The sequence below is a fragment of the Tamandua tetradactyla genome, chromosome 7 (genome assembly GCF_023851605.1).
Source record: "Tamandua tetradactyla isolate mTamTet1 chromosome 7, mTamTet1.pri, whole genome shotgun sequence".
Lineage (NCBI taxonomy): Eukaryota > Metazoa > Chordata > Mammalia > Pilosa > Myrmecophagidae > Tamandua > Tamandua tetradactyla.
In genome coordinates, this window is record NC_135333.1 from 4,882,639 (window position 1) to 4,894,475 (window position 11,837).

Genomic DNA, 11,837 nt, shown 5'->3' on the forward strand with positions numbered 1-11,837 from the left:
GTCATCCAAACCCAAGACACCCGTATCTTAAAGTAGTACCCTGTAAGTGAGCTCTGGTATGCAAGATTGACTAAAATACTCAATGGCAATTAATAATGCTAAGGTCAGATGAGCACCACAGAAATACCTGGTGAAACTATGATTGGTCAATTTGCTATTTCTTAGCAACATTGGCATGAAGACTCAGTGGGAAATGATGTAGGAATTATTGGTTTAAATCAGCTTTTGGCTTATCTCCAGATTCTGATAATGCAAGGCTATCTATGTGCCTCTTTACCACAGATAAATTCTAAAACAGCCTAGAGTTCAAATTAGCAACTAGGAGAAAACACACACCAAAAGAATATCTCTTTGGGGTAAAAACATGTGCTGTATCTACTTGTAATTCATACGCTCCAAAAGGACAGACAAATAGGAAGCAAGACCTCTTCTCCCAACTACCGTGTTCAATAGCAAAGGTTGTGGACATGCCATGCTCTGTGGAAAACAGACACTTTTGAAAGTGACGTGGCTTTTAGAGATGCCTGAGGAAAAGAGAGCATCCATCCTCATTGCTGTCATCTGCAGCCACCCCACAGAGAGGGCTTTTTGCAGTTGGCTCATCCTGGGTAAACTTAATGCTTATGGGGCTGAAACATAGATCCCCAGCATCACAGGTCTTTGTTACCTGCTAGAAATACTCTAAATTCCAAATCTAGGATTTAGACATCCCATATTGCAACAGAACTTCTTGTTCTTTCTCATTCTTCACTCTCTCATCCCCATGCAATCTCCAGGCCCTCAGCTCCCGAAGACCTCCCTCATCCCCCATTCTTTTAGCTGCCACCTACCTTCATCTTATTTCCTTCCCAAACACTCCAACCTTCTGCTACAACTGTTCAGAAAGTCTGCATCCCTAGATGAATCCACCAGTTTGCCTAAGCTTCCTCATTTAGAAGGTGGTTATAATCACACATACCTCATTGGGTTGATGTGATGATGAAATGAGATAATACTTGTTAGGTGTTTAGTGCAGGGTCTGCACATAAGACCAGTTCAGTAAATGGTAGTTCAAGTACATACTATAATCTCTTCTTTTCCATTAGGTCCTCCCCTCTATTTATATATATGTTGTTTTCCTTATTTTAGAAAAAGAGAAACTTTATGTCACTAAAGCTGCCACTGAACTTCATAGAAAATTAGTCCACACTCACTGCCTCCTCTGTCAATTGCCATATTCCTGAAGCCTTTGGAGTCATATTTCTTTCCCATGACTCTATTGGCTCATTATTCTCCCACTCTGCTCCCCACCCTGCATTGCCTCCTAATTCTAGTCTCTCAAGATCAAAGCCTCAGTGTGAGTCTCAATACTTCGCTAATTTTCTCACCCTATACTCAACCGGCCACTAGGTTTAGTTGATTCTGTCCCAGAAAAATCACCTTGCCTTGTGTTCCCACTGCATCAATGCCAGCCCTCACTACCTCTGATCAGAATCATCACAAATTATTTCCTCCCCCCTCAGGTTTCAGCCTCTCTAATCCATCCTTTACTCCCTACTCTGCTTATGGATCTTCAACGCATGATTTCCCTGTAAATCTACAACTTCTCTAATTTAAAAAGCACTATATAAAAAAAGGAACCACTGTTCCATAGCATTTCTACGATGACTGGTATATAGAAAAGGCTCAATGAGCCTGTGTTGATCACTGATGACAATAATAACGACCCTTTATACTCTCTAGGACAATGTGCACACTTCCTAGCATGGCACATGAGGATGTACCAATGGCCTCAGACTTTCTTGCTGCCAGTTGGGCTCTGGTGGTTGGAAGCTATATGAACCCCCAGAAAAGCACATTCTTAAATCTAATCTATTCCTTTGGGTGGGGAGTCATTGGAAGTAGGATTTTTCTATGAGGCTACTTCAGTTAAGGTGTGACCCACTTCATTTAGGATGGGACTTAATCCTATTACTAGAGTCCTTTATAAATGGGATGAATACAGAGGGAGAGAGAGAAAGCCAGGGAAGCAAGAAGCTAAAAGCAAGAAAACTTGGAAAAGAATGGAAAGACCAGTACACACCACCATGAGCCTTGCCATGTGGCAGAGGAGTCCAGGATTGCTGGCAGCCAGTCTTTTGGAAAAAAGCATTGCCTTGATGATGCCTTGATTTGGAGTGCCCTGACCATGTGTCAGAGTGCCACACATTCTTACGGCCTCAGACTATAAGCTCATACGTTCTCACTGTTTAAAGCCAACCCATTTCACGGTATCTGCTTTGAACAGCCTAACAAACTAAAGTGCAGGTCCAGGTACAACTTGCTGGAGACACTGGCCTCCAATCTGTGCCCTACATGTCAGAGCCTTTTGGGGCTCCACACCTTGCCACACTCCATCAGGCTGGACTGTCATCACTTTGTCATTGTTGGTTAAATTCCTATTCTTCTTTTGAGTCCCAAATCAAATATCATTTCCTCTGTGAGGACTTTTCCAACCTCCTCCTCAGGGGTTCCCACACTTTGCTCCCCGTGTGATTTATCTTTAGGCATGTCTGTCTCTCCCAACATGCAATTAGTTCCTTGGTGGCAGCCATCTCAACTCTGAATGCAGCGTCAGCAGCTGGCATGTGGTCAGGGTGGTCAGCCTCATGCAAGGGGGCCAGGTCCTTATGGTAAACAACTGATAGAAATTGAGGACCTCTGAGCCCAGAAATAGAGGAACCATAGGAGCAGTGAATGGCATTCAAGAAAGGGATGAGGAAGCCCCGCTCCCTTTCCCAATTATGCTTTGAGATTGACTTGAGAGTTAGAGAAAGTCCAGGCTAAATAATAAAATGCACCTGACTCTTTGGTCATTGATTATGAAATTGAACTCTGTAATAGAGCGGTGGCATTGACCCGAGGTTGCAAACGAGGTGCTAGGTTTGGTTCAGCTGTTTCTCCTTGGCTAACTGAACTGACAAGTTTCATAGAGAGGAAGACTTTCTCACCATTTATAGGTGAGTTGCCAGCATGCACTTATTGTCACGTCTGCTCAGGACAAGGCCATAAAAAGATAGCAAGGTCAGAATAAACCCTGAGAGTCTCGCTAAGGGAAAAGAAGGGCGAGCTGAAAGTGTGAGGCACAGACAGGAGAATTATCCCATTCAGTTTGCAGACACACCCCTGATGGGCTGAGCACATGTGGCCGTGGTAGGTGGAGGTTTCCCAGGACATACCCTTCCAGAGTGAAGGCCTGATCCATGGGCAAGTTACCAAACAGTAACTCGTCACGCAGCAACATTGTGGTTTGCAGTGGAGACCAAAGAGAAGCTTAGGATTTGGAAAGCTTTGTGGCAGCGGTAATGAAAACGAAGTCTGCTCCACACAGAGCAACTCAGAAAGAAACAGGATGGGTCACATGGAACCAGGACAGATGGGCTGTACCAGAGGGGTGTTTATCAGCACTGCCATGGGGGAGGAAACACGTGAGAGGTTGCACGGCCCCATCAGGGATCCTAGGTGACACTATTAACATGTGACAGCTGACACGGAGGTGGCACCAGCAGAGGTTAATGGATGACTCAGAGGCGTTATTTATTATTGTTATTTTAGCCCTCCCTCGCAGTGGTTTATAGCAAGCACTTTGTCAAGATTTCCAGGCCCGGCCATATACAAATGACATAAGGCCGATTCTCAGGGGAACCCTTCCCTGATGCGGGGTTGCAAGCTGGAAGACAGCATGGAAGTGAAAGGGAGTGAATGGCTGGCTGCACAGCATCACAATTTCGGCCCAGTCAGAGTGAAGCAAGCAGCCTAAAGCCTGGGGCACCGGAAAGGATGGGCCAGGGTGGGCGCTGCAGTCCATCTGCTGAAAAGAAATGAACATGCTTCAAGGTGATCAAGTCTGAATTGGTTTAAAAATATCAGCAAGCTGGTTGCCACATTGACAGCTCTATATTTAAGTTATACCTGGAAAACGTCTTCCAAGGGACTGCTATAGCCTATGATTTATGCATGATGCTAGTTCACGATTATATCATCAGAGATGGTACAAATTTCAGGCCACTACATAACCAGTTCAATGTGTATGGTAAAGCTAGGACCTTCTCTACAATATGCTGACTACTCCAAGGAGAGTGACACCGTATAATTTTCTCTTTGGAGCTATCTGTCAATCTATTTTATCTATCTATCTCTATTATCTATCTATCATTGTTTCGGTTTGCTAAAGTTGCCAGAATGCAATAAACCAGAAATGGATTGGCTTTTACAAAGAGGATTTATTAGGTTACAAATTTATAGTTCTAAGGCCATGAAAATATCTAAATTAAAAGCATCAACAGGGAGACACCTCTGAGGATAGGCTGCTGGCATCTGGCGTTCTTTTATCACATGGGAAGACGCATGGTGACATCAGCTGGTCCTTCTCTCCTGGATTCTGGCTCAAAATGGCTCTCTTAACTCCTGTGGGTCCTTCTTGCTTTTTCTTGAGTGTTTTCTTTCCCTGAGCTCTCTCCAAAATGTCTCTGCCTTTTATCCTCTCATAAAGGAATCCAGCAAGGGGATTAAGACTCACCTGGAATGGGCTGGGTCACATCTCCATGGAAACAACCTAAGCGAAAGGTTCCATCCACAATAGGTTTGCACCCACAGGGATGGATTAAAATAACACAGGCTCCTTCTGGGGTACATAACAGATTCAAACCAGCATAATCATCTACTGTATCTATCTATCTATCTATCATCTATCTATCTATCTATCTATCTATCTATCTATCTACATCTATCTAATTTATCATCTATTACTGGAGACAAGACCAGATTAGGCAAAAAAGAAAGGCATTTGCATGCGTGGAAATCAATAAATAGAAACTAAAACTTTTGGGAATCTTGGAATCTTTTCCTTTATGTATTTGTTTGTTTCTTTGTTTCTTTCTCTGTTTATTCCTGAGCTTCAGGGCCTTCTTTTCACCTTGAATGAGAGATTATACTATGACTTAGATTTTTGGTTCCCTGAATCTGAACTTGTATATCAGTATGCTACATATTGATACGTATTGAGATATATATGCAAATTATTTTGTATAGAGTTCATGTATCATCTCCAGGAGCCAAGGAAACCAGAAGATGGTTTTTGTGACTCCTTTTAAACTGACCATGAATAAGATCATTGAGCAACTTTGGGGTTGTTTAAGCTATAAATATCTCTGTGGCAAGTTTAAGAGGTCAATGATGTCCTAAGAAGGACACAAACATCTCTGACGGTGGGTAGTTCAGTGGTTAGAATGCCCACCTCTCATGCAGGAGACCTGGGTTCGATTCCTGGACCATGCACCCCCCCCCCAAAAAAAAAAAAATCTCTGAAGGGACAATCCCATGCTGGAGGTCAAAAAGTGCTTTCCATTGGGTATGCTTTTGTTAGCATGTTCATGGCATTGTTGGTAAAGTTTCTTTATATCAGCACTGCTTCAAAATAATAAGTCACCACCAACAGTTTCTTTGGAACATCAGGAGCCTGCAGCAGCTGCAAAAACAATACTGTAAGGCCAAAAGAAAGATAAGGCTGGAGAGGGGACAACTATAGAGGAGAGAATTAGAAGGGGCTCAGGCTGCCAAAAATAATCTAAGAAAATTGCTAGCATGATTTAACTTTCTTATGGACTGAGTTTTCCTTCAGTATGAGCCAAATCAGAACAGTGCCCTTCACAGCCTGATAAGATGGTGTGAACTACACATAAAAGTCCTGTGCCTATAATGAACTACTCCAGGATCTTAGGGGAAAAAAAACACAATTTTGGCTGAAGCTGCATTGGAGTTTAGTGATCTCTCAGCCAATTAAGGTTGAATACTGGGTGAAAATAGGAAGATAGGGAACAGAACTTGAGCTCATAGTACCAAAGGGACACAACTTTAAGGACAGCACTATTCCAATCACATGATAGCATGACGGGAAACAATAAATGGGGAAACCAATGAGAAAACCCAGCATACATCTTTGGAAAAACCTAGCAAGGGCCTTGAGCATCAGCCAAGATTACACAAGGGCTGCTCTGCACTTGGCTGGAGAGGTGGCTCCAGGGAGAACTTATGATCAAACCCTCCCTGGATATGTGCTCAGAGGAATGGTGAACGCTTCTGACTCTGGAGCTGGTTGGAGGCCAAGCAGAGCTTGAAAGTCCTTTTGGTCTAAGTAAACATAGAATAGGGCGTCCCAAACTTCTGGCCCTAACATGTCAGGAGGTTGTTGGCCCATGACTTAAAGTTGGCTGTAACAAGTTTCTCATGACATTCTGGATAGCACTTGTTGGTGTTACCGGCAGTAGTCTTCTCAGCTGGGTTATGGAAGGTAACAGGGTAAGTGGAAAAATCAGGGCACTGGAAGGAATTAAAAGATAGGCTTCATCAGAGAAACCAGTACTTTCCTGTTTTTAGGGCATGTAATTACAGAGTCTGTATTCAACTTGAGATTCAGCTTCCTGTACTGACTCATTTCCCACTAGTCCTCCTCTCCCTCTGTATTTCTACACTACATCTATTGCCTTAATCATTTGCAAGTATTTCCTGTATGTACCACAGTCTTTCCATTTTAATTTACCCTATTATCTTACTGTGTGACTCCAAGGGAATCTGAAGTCAAGTAAATAATGATCAGTTCTTGTCCTCAAGGAACTTATAGTCCAATGAAAGAAGCAGGCACATAAGAGGGCCTGGCTTGGCCAGAAGTGTTCACAGAAGTAGGAACTGGACTAGAATGATTCTCACCAAGGAAAATGGGGTCTAAAATGAGGTATAAACCAATGGAGAATCATTGTGGAAAATCATATGGAACGCCAAAGCCAAAGAAGCCACAGGGACAAGAAATGGAAAATAAAGTGGGGCACAGGAACGATAGGGAACTGGGAACAATGAAGAGGAGGTTGGGCATTTGCCTAAAATAAATGGGTCCACAGCTCTTTTTTTTTTTTTTTTTTTTTTAGAAGGAAGGAAGGATAGAAGGAAGGAAGGAAGGAAGAAAGGGAAACATTTTTAAACATTTTCTTGTTTTATTGTATTTGTTTTTCCGTTTTTTGTTACATGGGCTGGGGCCGGGAATCGAACCGAGGTCCTCCGGCATAGCAGGCAAGCACTTTGCCCGCTGAGCCACCGCGGCCCGCCCACACAGCTCTTTTTTTGAGCAGTTGGGATGAAGTATGGGGGTGGATCAGCTGGGCTTAAGGGATCAAGGATAGAATAGAAAGGGGGAACAGATTTGAGAGACTTAAATTAAGAAGCAATTGGATATGAGTGGTGAAGGAGAAAAAGGCTTCTAAGACAATCCTGAAATTTTGGTTTGGAGGCTGCCTGGCAGATGCATGAGGATGATATAAATTGACATTCAGATTAAGGGAGAAACTGGCTTGAGATGGAAGGGGGTGAGTCCATTTGGGGTGTGTTGAGCTTTAGTTTTTCGATGGAAAACTAAGTAGACTAGGTGTTAGGTAGGTATTTGGAAACACAATTTCTTACACCAGGGGTTGCATCAGGACTGGAGACCTGCATCTGTGATTCATCAACCAGGGTTTGCCATGGATCATTCCAGAGAAAGTGAAGACAGTGAGAAGCTGGTCCCAAGACGGACCTTTGGAGTTTTTCCACAGCCTAAGAGCAGGCATGAGTATGAGAGAGCTATCGTGATAGAGCTGCGGAGGCAGAAACTGAAAGGCTGAAGAGACAAGTGATAGATGAGAAAGTGGAGGCAGTAAATGGAGCTTTTTTTTTTTTAAAAAAAAAAAGGTGATTGGTGGTGAAGAGAAGGTATGAGAGGAAGCAGGAGTTTGAAAAAAGGGAGAGTGGAGGAAAGGTTTTTTAGAGGAAATGAGTGTTGTGGGTTGAATTGTGTCTCCGAAAAAGATGTGCTGAGGCCCTGTGGCCCTCTACTTGTGAAAGTGACCTTATTTGGAAATAAGGTCTTTGCAGATGTGATTAGTTAAGATGCGGTTGGACTGGATTAGGGTGGGCCCTAAATCCAGTGATTGAGGGCCTTACAAGGAAAGAAAGATTTGGAAACAGAGACATAGACACACAGAGGGAAGGCAGGTGTGTAAAGACGGATGCATAAATTGGAGTGATGCAGCTACAAGCCAAGAAAGGTGAGGATTGCTGGCAATCACCAGAAGTTAGAAAAGGGCAAAGAAAGAGGCTGCCCAATGGGCTTTGGTGGGAGCATGGCCCTACCAACATGCTGATTTCAGATTTCTCATCCCCCCCAAACCCTGAGAGAACACATTTCTGTTATCTTAAATCACTCAGTTTGTGGTAATTTGTAATAGTAGCCAAAGGAAACTAATACAGAGTCTGGCATATTTGAAGGGCATGAGAAAGGAGCCAGATAAGGATCCAGGGTCGAAGGTTCAGAATAGAGAGGTGATCACAAAGGGCTGAAAATCTCAGAGGAGAGGCCGTGAGAGGGGATTAGGTGACAGGGCAGTAGAGGAAAGACTCTAAGTTTGGATGAAGAGCTGATCAAGGCTAGGGAACTGTTGGGCAACAAAGCACAGTCCTGCTCTGAGGACACTGTGTGTGGGGTCTGGTGGGGGTGGTGAGTATATGATGGGAACTATGCTGTCTTGCACTTAAGAGTGAGTCTTCTCTACGAGTTCCATCCATGTCCATTTTCTCTCCCTTAGATAGTAATCTCTTTGAAGACAATGACTGTGGCTTCCACTTGTTTTGGTCATCTCAATGGCACCAACTATAGAAGTTGAATGAACTCTAAATGAACCCAACCCTGCTCATGACCTTTTTTTCCTCTCAGATTATCTAGGCAAGACTTTAAAAAGCACAGAGTGCCAGGTACCAATTGACCAGGAACATTTTGCAAGCATTTATTCAGTATGAAGACATTGGAGAAGAAGGAAAAAAAATCAATTTACGATTGAAAAGTAAGGATACTTGCCTGGTGAAAGAGAAAGTATTTTAAAGAAACAATGATAGTTTCCTTTCCTCTCTCTTCAGTGGCTAACCTCCTTAGAGGCAGACTGAACTGGAAGACCCCAAGGTGGCAATTTGGTACGTTTGTTATTTTAGCTTCCTGAGGGCTCTGGAGGTATTGTACCTTCTCAGGTTAGTCATGATAGGGCACTTGGCACACTCCTCCTAAACAGGGGACTAAGTCAAGTTTGTAGGCTACCGCTAACTAAGCTCAGGGCAGGGAACAGACTATCCACAGCACTCACTTCTAGCACTTGATCATATTCCATTGGCACCTTGATGGTGCTCGCCGCCTCCTACTTTGTAGTTTAGTGGTTGATGTTCACTCCTATCTTATCTCCTTACATCAAACTGTAAATTCCTGGAGAGCAAGGTCCATGTCTGATTCATCTTTATATTCCCATCACACCAAACTGATTAGACCTTGAATAAATATTTGGTCATTGAATGAATAAACGGTTCACTGTTTCAAGGGTTGTTGAACTTCTCTGAACCTCAATTTTCTTGTCTATACCATGAGGGAGCTGATTGCCTGTAAGGGCCTCCCAACCCAAGCCGTCTGCTATTTTGTTGTTCTGTTTCTCTTCCTGGCTTTATGACCACTAGAGAGTCATTCCTGGGAGTTAGTCGATGTCTTTAGCCTTGTGATAGGACATAGTGGATTTAGAATTTAAAATCTAGAGGGAGAGACAAGAAAACAGCCAAAAAATATGAAAAGCTGTGTATACTGAGGTCTGGATGGTGGACAGATCCTAGAGATGAGAAGATAAGCCAAAAATCAAAGCCAAGGTAGATAAGCTGAGGGCAGTGTACCTTTCATAATCCTCTGTTATTACTCAAAAAATCCTGGGAAGGAAAACACAGCAATTTTTTATCAGCCAGTAGCTAATTACAGCTGGGGAGAGAGGGGGGCAGATGGGCGGGAGCTTTTTTAAGATAGAGCGAGATCTTCTCTTTGGGAATTTGGCTCTTCAGAATCAGCAGGCACGAGTTTCTATTTCCCCAAACCTTGGGGATGTTTTTAGAAAACCAATGAGGCTGTTCTCCAGCTTTTACAGAGCTTAAACCAGCTTTCATTTCCCCTGGTGATGTGAAGATGGGGCCTGTGCCTTAGTTGGTAGCATCACGAGAGCACCTTAGAGCGCTGTGCTGAGGATGTGACCGCTGCTCCCCAGTCTGCAATCTCAGTTTTTCTGGATCATATCTGCCTTCTCTGGGTGTGTGTGAATGCATGTGCATGTGCTTTAATTTGTTGGTTTGTTTTAATCTCCTTCAGCGGCTCTCTCTCCTTTTGCAGGCAAAGGATTCACTAGAAACAGTACAGGAGGGAAAGGAAAGTCACCAAGCCAAGAATTCCTTCTGAAAGTCCCGGCTGCAGGTTCATGGATGGCCCGGAAGTCAGGGTCTGACCCCACAGTGTGGCCCTGGCCGAAGGGAGGGAGGAGAATCAGAGACAAGGAAAACACCAAAGGCGACTCCTTAGCTCTCCCTTGGACTCAGACTGTGCTCTTCAGTGCTGCCCCAGGCATTGCCTTAAATCACTTGCAACATCAAGAAAGCACCCTTGAATCTTGGCCTAGGGCTTACTTTGGGTTCAGCCCCACTCCGGAGGCTCAGTTTCAAGTACTCAAGTACGGAAGGCTCTCTCTTTGCAGTGAATTCCAACAAAGAGTCAAGTTCTCTTCAATTTAGCAAATATTTGGAGACGGGGCTAGGCAAAAAAAAATAGATATTTAAGTCGCAAAGACTAATAACACAGGGTGCCAGTTTCAAGGGACACACAGAGTAATTTTGGAAACATGCTCATTAAAGCAATGGTCACTATGAAATTAATGCTTCATTCATTAATTCCACAAATATTAGGCTGTGACATGTGTGGGACCTGTCCTCCTGATATTTACAGCCTAGTAAAGAGATGGTAAAAACTGAAGTAGCAAAGAAATAAAAAATTACTAGCCATGCTGAGTGCTATGATGAAGCAATGGTGGAACCTCTTTTAGACAAGTGGCGCAGAAAGCTTTCCTGAGTTGGTGACATTTAAGTTGAGACTTGGAAGACAAGGGTTGGTAGTAATGAAAATTCCAGGGAAAAGGGATGGAACAGGTTGTGCAAAGACCCTGAGGCAAGAGGGAAGACCTGAGGCAGTTCTAGGAACTTCCAGGAGGCCTGTGGCGCTAGGAGGAAGAGGAGGGGGACATGAAGTGACATCAGCAATGGGCAGGGCCCAGGTGGTGCCAGGACCTTATGGGCTGGCCTGAGGCCAGCTCTGGAGTTTATTCTAAACTCATTGGGAAATGAATGCCTTAAAATATAGTTAAGATGATTGCTCCGTCTATTGGAAGACAGATTGAGAGGCCAAGTGAGGCCTAAACAACGTCTAGTCTAAACAATTCTAAACATAGAATAAGAAGCAGAGGGGGTGAGATTTGGATCAAGGAAGGTCACAGATGGTAGGGCATTTACTTTCAGTCTGATGGATGGCGAGGGGTTTGCGGGGGAAGAAACCTCCTTTCAGGCAGAGGGGACAAAATAAACTAAAGAGAGGAAGCTTGAAACTTGCACAGTTCAATGAAAGCTGAGTGGTAGCTGAGGGGAAGAGAAGTAGAAGACAGGAGGAAGAGTAGGCTGAGGCTGGGCTGGGCTCAGCTTAAGTGGCAAGCTAAGGAGCTTGGGCTTTTCCGTGTGGCAATGGAGACACACAGAGGCACTCTCAGCTGCTCCTGGGGCTTCTCCAGGAGACCTTGTGGAGTCCACAGGGCGAGCTAACTCAGTTGGAATTGACGCCATTGGGTCCAGGGGACAAGAGGCTGCTGGTTATGAGCCAGAGGCAGAAAAAGGCGAGGTCACTTGCAGTGACAGAGACAAAACACAAAGGGGTTGAAGCAAGTACCGTTCACCACTTGAGC

The 11,837-nt window shown here is 44.0% G+C and overlaps 1 long non-coding RNA gene across 1 annotated transcript; it reads left to right on the forward strand.

The window, feature by feature from the left end:
• Positions 1-6,244: 6,244 nt before the first annotated feature.
• On the forward strand, positions 6,245-10,719 carry LOC143689462 (uncharacterized). The gene is made up of 3 exons (XR_013178796.1): positions 6,245-6,315; positions 8,956-9,009; positions 10,229-10,719. It is a non-coding gene; the product is annotated as an uncharacterized LOC143689462 (long non-coding RNA).
• The last annotated feature ends 1,118 nt before the right edge of the window (positions 10,720-11,837 follow it).